This window comes from Vidua chalybeata, chromosome 3 (genome assembly GCF_026979565.1).
Source record: "Vidua chalybeata isolate OUT-0048 chromosome 3, bVidCha1 merged haplotype, whole genome shotgun sequence".
Classification (NCBI taxonomy): domain Eukaryota; kingdom Metazoa; phylum Chordata; class Aves; order Passeriformes; family Viduidae; genus Vidua; species Vidua chalybeata.
This window is the reverse complement of record NC_071532.1, coordinates 88,210,354-88,227,640: the sequence shown is the minus strand read 5'-3', so window position 1 is coordinate 88,227,640 and position 17,287 is coordinate 88,210,354.

Here is a 17,287-nt window from a genome sequence, read left to right as displayed (position 1 = left end):
GGTAAGTGATGGTGGCATTGAGGTAGGAGTCTGTGGCCAGAAACCCAATATTCTTACTGGGTCAGCAGACAAATCCTTCTTTAAATAACTCACGTAAGTTTCTGGATTGCCATCAATGACAGAACTGTCATTCAGGGGGTACCAGACAGGGTGGAGCAGTGGGCCACAAGAACCTCATACAATTAAAGGAAAGATGGAAAGCACTCACCTGAGAAGGAAGAACCTTCTGCAGTGGTACAGGCTGGATCTGCTTGGGGAGCAGGCTCTGCTTAAAACTGTTGAGCTCTTGAAGAGTGACACACAGCCAGCAGGATGCTCTGGCAGCAAAGATAGCCAACAGTGTCACAGCATACGTTAATAGAATCATGGCCAGTAGACAGAGGGAAGAGACTACCCTCATCTTCTTGGCATTTGTTAAACCTAGTTCTACTCTACACTGGTGTGGTCACACCTTGAATACTGTGTGCAGTTTTGGTCACCACAATATAAGAAAGACATTAAGCTATTACAGAGTGTCCAAAGGAGGCCACGAGGATGGTGAAGCCGTATGATGAGCAGCTGAGGTCACTTGGTCTGTTCAGCCTGGAGGAGATTGAAGGGAGACCTCATTGGGCCTTAACACACTCATAGGGAGAAGTGGAGTTGCAGGTACTGATGTCTTCATTCTCATGACCAGTGATCAGATTCATGGAAATGGAAGGAAGCTTAGTCAGGTGAGGTTTAGGCTGGATTCTGGAAAAGATTTTGCACCCAGAGGGTGGTTGGGCGCTGGAATAGGCTCCCCAGGGAAGTGATCACAGCACAAAGCCTTTCAGAGTTCAAGAAGCATTTGGACAATACTTTCAAGCACATGATGTGACTCTTGAGGTGTCCTTTGCAGGGCCAGGTGTTGGACTTGATGATGCTCATGAGTCCCTTCCAACTCAGCATGATCTATGATTCTATAACACAGCATCCAATTTTAGGCCCTTAGTTCGAGAAAGACCTCAACAAATTAGGATGAGTTAGCTGAGGCTGCCAAAATGTTTGCAAGTTGAGCACTCAGCCTGTGAGGAAAGGTGGAGAAACCTGGGATTGCTCAACTGGAGACGAGATGGTTTCAGGGGAACAAAAGAGCAGATCCTAGTCCTTACATGGGGGCTGTTGAGGCCACAGGCTCTCCACAGTGCTTCCTGGTGGGAGGATGAGAGGTAAAACTGTAAATTGAAAGATGGGTTTAAATTGTTTATAAGGAGAAGCTTTTTTCTCATGAGGGTAGCCCAGCAATGTAGCAAGTTGCCCAGTGGTGTTACATAACCTCTTTCCTTGGTGATTTTCAAGATCAGACTAGGTAAATCCCTAAACAACTTGATTTGGTTGTTTACAACCATGGGGTTGTTTACAACAGGCACAACATGGGTCTGATCCCATGCCTGGGCTTGTTTTAAGTGGAAGGTCAAACTGGAGATCTACTCAGGTCCTTCCATACCTGAATTACACTAAAAGTTTATTATTCTAGTAGAAAATAGTGAGAATGCCACTTTTTGAAGCTTAAATACTCATTCTGGAAAGGCTTAAAATGACTTCAATTAGTGCCAGGCAGGCATAATCTCCAGTTTTACAAGTACCTAATTTCCACTGATTTCTAAGTGAGGCAGGCACTTTGATAGGCTTGAGGAATTTGGACTAAGGGTGCTTCCTTTAAAAAAAAAAAGAACAACCAATTTAACTTTAGGTATGGCAGTTTTCCTTTACTCATCTTTTCTATGAAAAGAAGTGGCTGGTGAGAGGGAAATTAGCTTCCTGATCCTGCAGAAGTCTTAAAATAGAAAAAAGAAGACCCATTCACAAACATGGGTATCTGAAAAAATGCACTCCATCCATTTGCTGGTCCTTCTACAGACAAAGCAAACCAGTAATTTACTAGGGAAACAGCTTTTTTTTTTTTTTTTTTTTTTTTTTTTTCATCAATATTAACAGGAACACTTTAAACTAGATCTGCAACTTTGTGGGAGATCAATGTGAGGAAAATAAGACCAACAGGAAAATTGGAAGATAGCAATAGGAAAGCAGAGTTAGTTTTCTAATTACTGCCATGACAGATTTTATTCAGAGTTTAGGAAGTAACTCTTAGGCTCAGAGGTCATTGTAGGTGTAAGGAATACATTGTAGACGTAAGGGTGTAAGGAATATTTGTTGACCTCTGAGCAAACAGGAAACTGACACTTTAAAAATATTGCCATTTTGCTTAAATCTTTCAAATTTTTGCCATTATTCATGGCTTATATATGCTTAAAATTGGGGACATGGCATGGGGAAGTGTGTATGCATGTGTTTAAGCATGTCAAAGTTGTAGAATGATATTCTAGAAGACAGTATAATGTTTGAGATCAAAATGTAAGTAGGTATATGTCATGGCTGAACACAGAGGTGAATAAAGACACTTGTAGAGGGAAGATTCTGTTTTTTCTGCTTTGGGCAGGAAAATAGGAGCAGTTTAACACCTCAACCCTTCCCCCCACCCCCAAAAAATTTTTAAAATCTTTAAGAGAGAGATTGAAGGACAAATCCTGTTTTAAGACTATAATTTGGCCTAAGAAAAAGCACAAAAAGGAAGGTGACTGCACTGAGTGAAAACCTTGGAATGTCAGGTTTATTTTTCTCTGGAAGCTGAGTCCTCTATCTAGGACCTTTGCAAATTCTCTGTTAAAGCAGCAGAACATATCAAATAAATCAAATGAATCAACCACTAACTTGTGCTTCTAATTGCCTTGCTGTGAGCAAGCTGGATAAAAAGGTTAAGTAACATTATAAACTGATCCATGGTTTTGGTAAAATCATTCGGATGTGGGAAGTCAATGTTCCCTGTATTCAAGTGTGGGCAGGGACAGTTGAGCTCTATTAGTCAGTGAATGAACTTGCTCCTGACACACCTGAGAACAAAACTCTTTTAAAATTGTCTTGAAGGTTAGAGCATTGGAGAAGATAAGGCAAAAAACATTAGTATCTTGAAAGACTCTGTCAATGGTTTGACCCTGACGCAATGCCAGTGTCCCCATGAAAATGCACCTTCCCCAAATAAATGCTGTGAGATGTGATCAGGAACAGAGCAGAGCAGGCCCAAGCTTAAAAACAAAGGGAAAAACTTTATCAAGATACTACTACTATAATAAAAGACACACAGAATTCAGAATGAAAACCCTCCAAAACACTCCTCCTCCCCCCACCCAATTTCCAACAAACCACAATGAGACAAAACCCTGGATTCCTGATTCACCCTTCATATAATCAATTCCTAGTTTATCAAGGGGGAGAGAAGTCTCTCCTGTACCATAGACCCCCAGGAAACACAATTGCAACCCTTTTGTGTTTCCATGTCACACATGGCACCGCCTGGAGAAAATCTGTCAGTGTGACACTCTCCTTTCCATGCCACAGTGCTCTCACCACCATGCATGGACAGACTGCCCATAGGGCTCCTTTAAGGATGCTTTGCCAAGGACCAAAAGAACAGTTCAGTTTCTCATTTTGGGACCACAGTCCCCCCCATCATTTTCCTCCTCCCCTGGGGCCGAGGGTGCAACAGTTTCTCATCTTTGGGACCACAGTCCCCCCCATTTTCTCCTCCCATGGGGCCAAGGGTCTCAAGAACAGAGATCTTCTTCTTCCTGAAGACAGAGGGCATCACCACACCCTCCTCAGCTTTTCTCTGTTCACTCCATTCCTGTGCTGGTAGTTGCTGAAGCAGGTCTCTTGGCTCACCATTGCATCCCCCTAAAAATGTAGTCTCTGTTGCAGGAGAAATTGGTTCAGTCTATGGCTAACAAGAAAAGTCCAGCCAAAAGCCACTCCATCATCTCCTCCCACCTAGGATTTCTTTTTCTAACATCTCAGGTCCCAGACTCTCTCTCTTCTCTTTCAAATCAAGAAGGAGTAGCATTTTGCAAAGCTTTCTTTCTCCCAGGAAAGGGTTAAAAGTCTCAGGCTCCCAGGATGGCTGGAATCTTGACTGCCCAGAACTCCAGCTCCCACGACTGGGCACCTTCCTTCCCCCTGCCCCCCGCTTCACTTTCTCCTCTGCCGGCATACTGCCAGCACATGATATCAAATTTCCAGGTGCCTTCAGGCTCTCTGTCTCTCCCTCTCTGGGGGGAGGAACAAAGACATCTCAGATTTTCTCCACCCTTCCGTCTGCAGGGACCAGCCCGGTTCCAGTCCCTTCACACCCTGGGCCTACCTCTCCCAGGCCACATGGCTTCTCCTCCCCCACCCAGCCTGTGGCTGGGCAGGGGAGCTCTGCACTGTACTCTGACTGGAACCAAAAGAGAGCTCTCCTGGGGGCTCTTGCTTTTAACCCCCTGTCTTCTCAGAGGCATGTCCATGCCTTCAGTGATCACTCCAAGTGCCAGTATCCAAACCTGACCACTGATTGGTTTGACCCCAACTTCCTGAGAAAATTCACTTCCATGTCAAACCATGACAGACTCTTAGCAACATACCAAACTGGAACACAGGGAAGAATCTGGAGCAATTCATTTACACAGTAAACATCTGTATCTGCAACCATCTGTAGACTTTCAAAGTTTGGAGTCATATTTTGGGGCTGCCCTATTAGTTTGTCTGAGATGTCAGACAAACAAATAAATGTCTCCGTCATTTCTTTGCTGCACTTTAGAGCCTCAAATGGTAAGAATGATCACAACTGAACTCACATAAGCATGCTGAAGACTATAGTATTAATAGGCAAGTCTGGCTCTGTATATTTTATGTGAAGAAAATTGCCACCTATAACTGACAGGGACAAGGACTGTAGTTACTAAGTTGTCTTTGATTAGAATTATAGCTTTTGTAACCTGCAATTTAAAATACTTGGGCAAGCGATGTAACAAACTCTAATAACAGCTGACCAGGAAAGTACCCAGCACCAGATATATCGTAGTAATATAAAAACCTGAAGGAACTGATGTTTCTTCTATTGGTGTATATATAAAACCTACTCCTAAGGTGTAAAAATAAGCTGGTCATGTGCCTTGTGATCCTATCAATTTAATTTAATTATGTTGTTCTCATATAGGTTTATTAGGAGTATGCCATGACATATTTGTGTTTGTGACCAAACCTCAACATAATAAAACTGCAACACTCCTCTCCAAGAGATCTGACTTGAAGATCCCTAAGCCCTGAAGATCTCTGCTAATATGAATCTCCATGATAAGGCTGATAGAAGTGATGTAGTACAAGGAATCCTGGAAACAAATCAATAAGATGTCTTCTTTTAGGCATGGTACTTTCTGCTTCCTTTTTGAGTCACTTTTTGCATGTGCTGAATTTTCACAAATACGCAAAAGACCAGCAGAATCTGATATGAATGAGTCAAAAAGAGTGTGGTTATTTTGGACAAGAAAGGCTGAACAAATACTTTTTCACTAACAATGGTCTGCACTATTCTGCAACAGTAGAAGTCAGGAAAGGACACACTTTTCTAAGAAAACATATGTAGTGAAAGATGGAATTCCCCCTCTCTGTAAGGAATGGTTTTCTTTCTTCCCTACCATTCCTTCTTCAGCTTATCAAGGTTACCACCAGATCTGTGTAGGTTTTAAAACCCTATTCTTTCATCTAACTTAGTTTCATCTCTGTTAAATAAAAATATGTCAGCAGGTTGAATTCCCTCTACTTGTTTTTGGTAGTGAAGTTTAGAGTGTCCAGCTATCCCACTGTTACTCAGCCATCTCTCCTCAATATTCTCCTTAATTAAGACTATTGCAGAACACTTGAGGCACATGGTAAAATATTGAAAACCTTTAATGACTCTTTGTTCTTCCACACCTCCCTTGTGGATTCATCCAATCCAGTAGGGCTATAATTTTTAATAGTTGTACTTAGATGAAAAGCAGAATGACCTTTGTCCTTCCCTGCAAAGAGATTAAGACTGGTCAGATTAACTACTGCCTTGGCCAGTTTGACTTGCAGAAAGTAATGAGGGAAATACCACAGAATTGAAGCCTCCTGTGGTGGTTTCCTGGGCTAACAGCTGATTGCTTGAAGGAAGGATGAGAGGTGTAATGATTTACACCAACGAACACCCTTTAATAGTTCATATTAGCCAGGGGAGACATTTGTCCACATTCTAGGCCATGTGTTCAGTCAATGCACGCTATTACACAGAAATGAAAGAAAATATGAAAGACAGTGATGTGACAGATGGCTGCTTGTGGCAGAGAATGGCTTGAATGTTCTGCCACAGTTTAAAGAAAACACTATATGAAGTGACTTTGCTAAAGGAATACCATAAAATACTGCCATCTTATATCATACCCTCAATAAGCCCTTTAGCCTTGTTTGTTTCTTTATTTCAGGTTTTCTGAAGTTATTGCATAGAACTACTTTGAACTTAACAATTTTAGAATTGAGTGGTAAAATAACCACTGTCAACAGAATATTCCTTGCAGGATTTATGCTTAGGAATAGCTTTTCCTTTCAGAAACACTGGTCTGAAATAATCCTACCTTTTACATTACAAAGTGACTATTTTAGAACCCAGTTAAGTAGAAGAAAATTATTTCCATACCTAAATTCATTCTGTGAGTGTCATGGGAATTTCTGGAATATCTGAAAGAGGAATGAGCTTTTGTGCAGCATTTTATAGTTGGATTTGCAAGATACTAACCTGTGTCCAAAAGACCAGTGGTCTCTGCAGTGATTTTGCTTGTGCACTTGCTCCTGTACCTGCTTCAAATTGATTGGCTTCATTTACACTCATAATTGTTTTTCTTCAACTGATAAAGCACATGTGAGCACATGTGAATAAAGGCCTGTTCTTAGGGTTCAGGAGAAATAGAAGGATTATAATATCAATCTTAAATGAGAAGGGGTAAAAATTGTGCAGAGGTTAAATTTACAATTATTGTGCAGTTGTGACATTCCTCTTTGCCTTCTTTGGTGTCTCCAAATAGAATGTATTTTCATTTTTCTCATCTTTCCATGTAGGTGATACCCAACAGATCATTTTCCAAAGAGTTGGAAATTTAAAGAAATATTGCTATTTGAAAAATGACCTAGTGGATCACTGTTTATGTACTATAGTGGAATCACACATTTACTGTTGAGACTCTACTTGCATGTGTTTTACTTCCATGTTTTACAAACAGAAGACCAGAATCCACCCTAAATGCACTGTAAGCAGATTTATTTAGAGTTCAGCCTTTCTGGCCATAACTGATATTGAGTTCCTAAACTACCATGCCCTGTTGGATTAATAATATCAGAGTGCTCAAGAAATTTGCTTGATTAACCCACAGAAAATGTAAGGACCGTTGTAAGCATATGAAGAAACAGCATGGGTTATTTTGAACTCAGACAAGTTCATAGTCTTTTTTTCCTAAATTAAAACATGATCAAGTTTAAATGAATCACTGACAGTGACTAAAAGCTTAAAATGGAAAAAGAATTATAGTACTATATGGAGCAACTGTACGATTCAGAGACCATATGCGAACTGTGACATTGACAGATGTGTTTCCCCCAGTCTATTATAAGGATAACTTAATTGAGAAAATAAAGATACAATGTTTATTTCCTCATGAATTGCTAGATTTCTATAATGTGACAAACATTTTTTAGTAAAATAACAATGCTAATAATTGCAAAAATAATACCAAAAAGTAACTTATTCTGTATTTGCCATTCTTAGACCCTGTTCTTAAAACTTGGAATGAAGTTTCTGGAGACATCATTCATGTTTTTCTCAGCTTTTTGCTAATTTATGCTGTACGTCCTTTGCTCAAGATTAAAGCTACAGCACCCATTTCTAGGCAGAGAGCAGATGATCAGGGAAGTGAAAACCACCAAGAAAACATTACACAGCCACTGCAAAGGAGAAAGGTGTGGCAGAAGAAATGTTGTGGAAATGCCATGCTCCCCTTGGCATACCTACTGGTGTTCCAGAGTTCCTGGAACGCTAGGCTTTGTTGGTTTCTTAAACCTAACCCTAAATGTAATCTTTACAATGAGTGGAGCAGGAAAAGCAGTTTTTTGCTGAAGCTGACATGGCCAGCACATGGCTCATACCACAGAGAAAGTTGGAAGGAGCCATGTTGTGGCAGTCCTGTGATCCCCTTGGCAATACTTTTGCAGATGCTGTCTGCCTGGAGCTCTGGGCTTTGTGGTTTTAGAAACTGTAACCCTAGGCATAATGCTAGGTGGAGCAGTAAACCCTGCATGGGGGTGAGGGTGGTACCAAGCAGAAAGGTGCGGAGGGAGCCACGTTATGGCGGTCCTGTGTTCCCCTTGGCAATGCTTTCATAGCTGCAGTGTTCTTGGAGTTCTGGGCTTTGTGGTTTTTGGAAGCCTAACCCTAGGCGGATGTGAGAAACTATGTTCACTTTTAAAATTTCAAAGATTTATTAAACCTTAACAAAATACAAGAAGACTGAATAAGGAGAAAGAGCAGTGCTAGGAGTCTCTGTGACCAGAAGCCACGTACTCATCTACAAAATGGATGCATTGCCTTTTATATTCTTAGCCCCTCCCAAAGTCTTGCCAGTCAACTCCTTCTTTGCTGTCTGTTGGTGGAGATCACTTTCTTACATCTTGATTAGAGGTCAGGTGACATAGTAACAAGCTGGCCCACAGCAAATGCCCCCACAAACAAGGCCATCCCTTGACAACAATGAAAGGGGGAGGGGAAAGAGGACTATGGGAGGACATATTACAATAACATAATTATACATCTATAACACTTAACATAAACACAATATTCATCCCTTAATTGTGAGAGCCAACCATTGCATTGCTCATCTATAATACAGAGTAGTAAACCCTGCATAGGGTAACGGTGGTGCCGAATCAGAAAGGTGTGGAGGGAGCCGTGTGTGGCAGTCCTGTATTACCCTTGGCAATCCTTTTGTAACTGCAGAGTCCCTGGAGCTCTGGGCTTTGTTGTTTTCTGAACCGTAACCCTAGGCATAACCCTGTAACCCAAGGTGGAGCGGTAAAAAGAGGCTTTTGCTGAGGCTAATCTGCCAGTACATTGTTGGTGCAAATGAGAAAATTTTGAAGGAGATAATGTTGGGCAATGCTATTTTTCCCTAGGTCTGTTTTTTGTAGTTGTAGCATGCGTGGAGCTCTAGGTATAGTATTATTTTGAATCCTAACCCTACACTAAACCATATCCCTGAACTGAGACTTAAGAGCTGCCTTTTTCTGAGGCTGAGGTGGCTAGCACATGGCTGGTTCCATGAGGAAGGTGTTCAAAGGGCCATGTTGGGGCAGGCAGTGCCATGTACCCCTTGCCATCTGTTCTGTAGCTTCAGTGTCCATGGAGCTCTGGGCTTTGTGGTTTTTTCAATCCTAACCCTAAGCATAACTCTAACCCTAAGAGGGAAAATTAAAGCGGCCATTTTCTGAGGCTGATGTAGCCAGGACATTGCTGGTGCCAAGGAGGAAGTTATTGAAGGAATAATGATGTGGAAGTGCCATGCACCCTTTGGCCCTCTTTTTTTTTTTTTTTTTTTTTTGTCATTTCAGTGTCCTTGGAGCTGTTGGCTTTGTGGTTTTCCAAAGCCGACCCTAAGGTAAGCAGTAAAAGCAGCCTTTTGCTGAAAGTGAGGAGGCCATATTTCATAGTTTATAAACAAATTTAGGTGTGGAATACTATGGAGTGAGTGTCTCCTTTAACAAAAAAACACTTCTAACAACTCTTTTCTACCAAGAGGTATTAATACCAGTGGGTGGAAGTGAAAAAATCCCAACTATTTATTGACAAGAGTGCCAAAACTGCATGGGAAAAAATGGTGAAGAAATGTGAGATATTGAACTGTTAACCCCTCCACACAAAAATAAAAAAAAAACCCTAAATGCCAGAGAAGGAAAAAAAAAAAAAACAAACAAACCAATGGCTGCAATGTGGTGTGAAGGAGAAAACAAAAATAGTGCCAACTTTTGTCTCAGGGAAGAAAAAAAACCAAAGGGTTCTTGTAGCAGCTTGGGCAAAACCAGATGGGAACATGGGGATCTCTGATGTTTGTCTCCTCTTCACAGCAGATGAAGCTGGTGAATTTAGTGTCCTTTCTTTCACTGGGTTGGCTTTTCCCAGGTCTGGAACCTGGAAGGAAGAAGCAGCTCCTTGGCTCCCTGCCAGTGCCCTGCTTTTCGCGTCGATAGTTCTCTCGCACCACAGACCAAATGTAACTGAACAGTTAAGGAAAAAGCAAAAGCTGCTGAAGGATTGCTACCACAGTCTCCAAGGCCAGGGAAAGGGAGAAAAAAGCCGTCTTGCCTAAGCTAACAAAAAACTCAAGCTAGCTAAACAGCATAGTAATGCTGAATTGCAGTGAAAAATCAAGACCCCACAAATCCAATAAAGATTTGTAGGAACGGTATGTTTATTACAGCACTGGGCGCACATAGGGGTTGTTCCCCTTCACAGGACATGCGCGCCCCTGAGGATTCCCGATCCTTTTTTATTACCCCTTACAAATTTACATATGCATAATATTTCACAATAGGTTCATGCATATTCATTCTGCTAATTTTGCATTACAATTTGCAATTAGTCCTTGTACAGAGAACTCTAATCCCTTTGTCCATCTCTTGCAGACTTAGCTTTGGTTTTTTCTTCTTCATTTCAGAGTTCAAGGGGCCCCTCTTATCTCTTCAGCTTGGAGATCCACATTCTTTCTCCTTGGCTGGGACAGTTTTACAAGCACAGCAGAGTATAGCAGACTAACAGTATATTTTACCCATGTTAGCAAGCTACTATGCGGCACATTTCACCTAAATCCAAATGGATTTCTACTCCCTTAAATTTCTACTCTGTTTCAACGCCATCACAGGGCACCACTGACACCTGGGAGGAAAGCCTGGGCAACAACCCCAAGGCTCCCCCCCTCTCCAGACTCACCGAATGCTACAGCAGCCATTTCTGGGCATAAGGCAGACGATTAGGGAATAGAAACCCTGCCCAAGACAATTAGTGATTTTCAAGACGAGAGCATTGTTTTCTTTGAGTAGATTACTTGCACCTCTTTCCTGTTAAGGAATGAATACTTGGAATTGTTTTCCTTATCTCTCTTCAGGCCTGCTATCTAAATGAATATGTTATATGTATTGTTACTTTATTCTTATTTTAAAGCCTGGAATGATGATCTAGCTGTGGATGACTGGGTGAGCATTAGATATTTATCTTCCCTGAAATTTTGTAATATAGTTATCTCAGTGTTGCTACTGGGTATTTTGTAGGTACCATCTGTGAGGAAGAATTATAAAGCAATGAGATTTCTTTTTTTTCCCCTAATGTATCCTATTAAATAATTGGATGAAACCTAAGCTTCCAGAAGCAAGACAATTAAAGACTTACAGTAAAAATTTTGCCAAGAAATGTACTGTGATGAAGCATAAGAAACAGTAAAGCTCAGTGTCTGAAGTTTTGCTAGAAGTTGTCAAAAAAGGCATTCACTCTCATAAAGTTATTTAAATAGTTAACAGGATTCCATTTTTTTTTAAATTAAACTCCTAATTACCTGAAACAGTGAATTACTCCCTCCTTTTACAACTTGATTTTAATTTTTACTTATCTGGTTTTGTTAACTATATCTGTGATTTGAAGTCAGAGGATGAAAATACCCAGTGGTACAATCACCTGGCTGATGATGCACAATAATGGGGACATTATGGGATTTGTCTTCACCTGTCTTGTTAACACTATTGCAAAATTGACTTGTTTTAAATCACAGCCATCGAAGTTTCTTGAAAAATAAAACCAACTGATTACACTGTATTATTCTTATAACTTGATCTAAAGATAATTTTGCTGAGCACACAAAATGTTAAGTAATAGAATGAGAAGGAGCCTGAAACCTTTTACTGGACAATATACAATATTAAAAAAATATCCGCCCTGGCTGTTGAACTTAGAATGCTACTTCCATAGTAACATAATATTCCATTAATAGCAATAGAGCAGATACTGCTCAAATAACAGTTCTTATCAAAATGTAGTCTGAGCTAGTGAAACATTTGCAATACAGAGGAAGCTCACACATGCCAAAAAGAAGACTTTAAATGAGAGTTTTTTTACTACGTGGTAGGGAAATGCTAATCACAACGTTTTTGCTAACTAAACAAATCCCTCTTATTTTATTGCAGATTATACATATTAAACCTAGAGCACAATCTAAGATTTGTAGGAAGATAAACTTAATAGCACCTACAAAAAAGAGAACAGAGAAATCTGAAGATACAAGAATGAAACTGGGATGCTTCTTCTTTCATTATATACTCCAGAAGGTCAGTATGGAAGAAAAGTATCCTACAGTTTTGAGTTAAGTTCCTGTTTTCTCTCTCCTATCCATAACACTTAGGCAATTTAATTTGTCATAGCAGGGCTCTAGAAGTGATCCTGGAAAATGTGGCATGCTAATTTGCTATACTGAGCTTGTTTCAGCATATTTGAAAAAATATTTCCATCTTACTAATTGCCAAGAAGGGTCAATTTTAGTTCAGTGGATAATGTAAGGTTTGTTAAGGAGCAGTTTGAAGATATGTATCTTTTGGTTATGCAAGGGTTTATGTGTGCTTGTTGGACAAAATAAAATTAAGGAAGTAAGCAGTGGCACTAAATGTCTCCATTCTTGTGGCAGGACTAATTCTGTATGTTAAGTTATATTATTGCTCAACAGAAATAAAAATAACTGTTGATCACTAGGGATAAAGCTGGATGCTGAAAGAAGAATTTCTGGATAGAGAGAAATAATGAGTAAAGAAACTGAGATATAGTCTGAGTAAATCAACTAATATGAACAGAGTATTTGGAAATGTCCTAGTGTATTGGTTTGGCATGGCCTGGTTTTAGGTAGCATGGCCTGGTTTTAGGTAGCAGCAGGGCCACAAAGATCGCTTCTGTGAGAAGCTACTGGAAGCTTCTACCATGTCCTGCAGAGCCAGTGGCTGATGGCTCTGAGGATGGACATGCTGCTGGCCAAGGCTGGGCCAATGACAGAGGCTGGTAACACCTCTGTGATGACATATTTAAGAAAAAAATCAGAAGAAAAATCACGGGTTTTGCTTCTGATCAGAGAAGAGGAGGAGGTGAGAACATGTGAGGGAAAACAACATGGAGACACCAAGGTCAGTGAAGAAGGAGGGGGAGGAGGTGCTTCAGGTGCCAGAGCCAATATTGCTCTGCAGGCCGTGGTGATGACCATGGTGGGGCAGCTGTGCCCCTGCAGCCCAGGGGATCCACAGGGGATGTAGAGATCCACCCACAGCCCACAGGGATCCACAGGGGATGCAGAGATCCACCCACAGCCCATAGGGGAGGTGCCCATGCTGGATCAAGTGGATGTTTGAGGGAGTCTGTGATCCAGTGGGAGAGCCAGTGGACAGAGAGAGAGCCCTTGCTTCCAGGCTGGAGTAGCCTGTCCTTGGGGGACTGCACCTCGTGGAAGAGTGACCCACATCACCGGAGGTTTGGGAGGACTGTCTGCCCGTGGGAGGGACTCACACTGCCGCAGGTGCAGTTTGGCTGCTGCTCGTGAGAGTGGACCCATGCTTCACTGAGAACTGTCTCCCGTGGGAGGGACCCCACGGCCTCACAGGGGAAAGACTTGTCTTCCTGAAGAAAACCTTGGTTTTTCTGACTAAACCCCCATGCCCTGTCTTCCTGCCCAGTTGGTGGGAAGGAGTGAGCGGCTGGGAGGTGGGGGTGGAAACAGTGTTTTAAGGGCTTATTTTACTTCTCGTTATACTCCTCTGATTCTGTTAGTAATTTCACTTTGTAACTAAAATTGAGCCTGGTTTGCCCTTGAAATATTTCTCCCAGTCCTTCTCTCACTCATGAAGCTTTCATAACTTTTTTCCTTTTCCCTCCTTTGCCCAGCTGAGGCAGGGGAGGGTGAGTGAGTGACTCTCATGGGTGTCTAGTGTTAGGCCAGTGTCAAACCATGACACCTAGTTTCCAGTGTTAGTTTAAAACAACTTGAAAAAATAGGTTTTCAGTGACTTGAACTAATTATTTTTTAATAAGAGATTGTTGTGAGATTGTTATTACTATGATTGCTCAACCCTATGACATTAGTTTAAAGAAATTTACTTTTTTATTTCTAATTTCATAGAAATACTGTACTTAAGAACTCTATATCAATTGAAGTAACTCATCCTTGTACTTCTGATGTACAAATAAAAGCACAAACACTAGAATTTATATTAATGAGGATTTATGCTTTTAGCAATGAAAATAGAATCTCTTTGCGTGGACTGAAAACTTATGACTGCTAAGTAAACTTAAATTGATAACACCGGTATTTTCATTTTTTTTCCCTACATGTAGAATTTGGCTTTGTAGAGTGTTAGAAAGTCATATATCACATGCTGAAATTGGGAAAAATTCCACTTGAATACTTACCAGCTCTTTCACAAAAAAAAAAAAAAAAAAAAAAAAACACAAACCAAAAAAAACCAAACAAAAACCCAAACCCAAAAAACACACAAAGAAAGAACTCCAAACTACCAAAAAAAATTCAAACCCAAACAAAAAAATCAACCCCACACAACTATTTCATTCAAAGTAAATGAGAAGTTCTTAGGAACTCAGGTGCTATTCTGTACATTTTTTCCCTATGGAGTTGTAAAAATGCATGCAGAAGTAGAATTCTACAATTCTTCTGTTTAGAGAATTAATAATATTTCTCCTCTAGCTTTGATAACACAGTGATCTAGATGTGAATTAATCCTGTTTTATATTGCTGTACCACAAACATGTATGCTCTTGTTCCCATGTGCATATACACTTCTGTTTGTACTTCTACAAACTCTCTTTAGTCATCTAGTAATCTTATTCAGTTTTTTCCATTCTTATTGAAGTTTTGGTACTCGATTTTAGAAGTTTTTATGGAAATATCCTTAAAACCTGGGGAAAATCCTTGGTCACCAGTAATCCAGAGGGACTAGAGGTGGATCTTTTTGAAAGCATAGCCAGCAATCTGAAACATAATCCTGTAACTATACTATAGATTTCTGATTCTTTTCAGTCTCACATGGGCACTACTAGCTTGTAAACAGCTCATAGTCTCCTTATAAAACAGAGTTAGCAGGAGACCAGGAAGATCTGACAGCTAAATCAGAATTCCCATCCACATGCATTGCTTTGCAGGGGAGGTTTCTTTGGTGCTGCAGAGAAAGTTCTCTGGCTGCCTTCTAGGACATTTTCCCTTGTTGAGTATGCAGGCAACATTTTCCTCTTCATCAGAAGAATGAAGCAGACCCGATTAGATTTGTTCTCAGTCTGGGAGCAGGAAATTAACTTTGAAAATGATTTAAATCTCTTGCCTGGGGAGGGCGTTTTGCCACTTTGAGTTCAATAGTTCAATTTGACAGAGCTCTCTGGCAGATTTCTAATGTATAATAGGTAGGTGTAAGGGATGAAAATGAAGTGGTGTTTTTGGATTTATATTAGCTGAACTTTTATATTTAGTTTGCTGCATGTTTTTGTTCTGCTGTTATCAGAAAAACCTGTTTTGAACGGCAATTCTGGTAAAGAGGCTTATGGCTACATTAGTGTGCAGTCAAGCATATTTGAAGAAGGACACCTGACTGAAGACCTGATGCTCCACTGGTGTTTTGGGGCTTTTCCCTTTTGACAAGCTTTAGTCTGATTGTATGGACTGAATGCTTACATATTTCTGTATTTCCATGATAGGCAGACCACATTCAGAACTGCTTTGTTCATGTTCAGGCACAGAAATTTTTTGTTTGACTCCATTCAATATATTTTCATGCAACATGGCAGTTGTGATTAATAAGCATACCCAAAGAAAAAGGAAGTATAATCATAGAATAGTTTAGGTTGGAAGGAAGCAACAGCTGAGCTGCTTCTCAAGGGAGGATGAGCCAGGAGTCGAAGAAGGGCAACCATGGCACAAGCAGAGAACGTGAAATTACTGACCAAAACAAAATCTAGCAAGACTGGTGTGGTAATGGGGAAAGGTCCATCCATAGCCCTAGATAAGGTGAGAAAATGAGTCTTATTTAGGGTCCAGCCAGGAAAACCTGGGGGCAAGTCTAGAAATCTGGTTGTAGTGGAGGACTGAAGGCTGTCCAGAAGGCAGGGCCAGGGTCTGGCCAGCATCTCTGGTATAGGGAGTGGCAGCCCCAGGCTGGGCTGAAATGTGGTCCTGGGCTGCAGACAGGGACTGAAGGTGCTGGGGGTCTGCACAGGGACAGAAAGTGATGGTAGCACTCTCAGGGTCCTGACAGCCTGACTAAATATCACGTTCCATTGACAATTGTTTTGATTGTACCTAAGCTATTCTCAGTCTTATTCTCTGAATATTTCTAGCTGCAAAAGTGATTACACTTTTTTACTATGAATGGAGGAGGATCAATACCAAACATTTAATTAGAACTTTCTTGAGCTTTGAAGAAAGTTGCACATGGCTCCGAGGCCTGTATTTAAGAGCACTCCTTTTTGTGATTAGACTCTAAAATATTTCTAATGATATTTCTATAGTTGTATGGTTAGTAACGTATCTCCATTTTGAAATGGGGTTTAAAAGTGGAATATCACTTATAAAATCCAGCTGTTCTTGCTAATTTATTGTTGTAATACTATGTGCTCCACAAAAGGAGCTTAGTTTGTATTCCTTTCCAGGGGCTGGACCCTGTCTCATGATAATTTCAAAAACCTTAATTCTACATTAGAAAAGACTCTCAAACAGGAAAACAACATAGATAGCAGTGGATGTCTAATATAACCAGATAGTTTCATCACCCTACACTTAGCTTGCCATGTCCCCATTTGCCAGTTTCTGAGCTAGCATTCTGACAAGGAAGGTACTGTGCATGAGCTTGCTGAGATGCAATACCAGTATTTAGAAAGGGGCAGTGTCCCAGATTGAAAAGCAAGGTGTATTCTATTTGCCATCTGTATAGCAGTTATCTTGTGTTAAGTGGCCAGTTTTTCCTTATCTCTTCCACAATCAACCCTCCCTTTGGGGAGACATCTGCTGATAGTGGGTCATTGAGTGTCACTGCATGACTGATAAGAACTGTAACATCCATCGTGAGATGCTCCGCCCAGAGGGAGGAGCCAAGCATTCCTACCTGCATATAGTTGTGATTCTGGCCCACCAACACAGCTTTTTCTGCACTGGATTTTCCCAGAGGAACAGCTGCCTGTTCCACTGCCTCTTCAGAGGAAGACTACACCCTTTTTCTACAGGATCACTACTCCAACAAAACCACACCTGACACTCCAGGAGGACTGCAGCCGTAATTCCAGTTGGACTGCTACCAATACCCTGTCCAACAG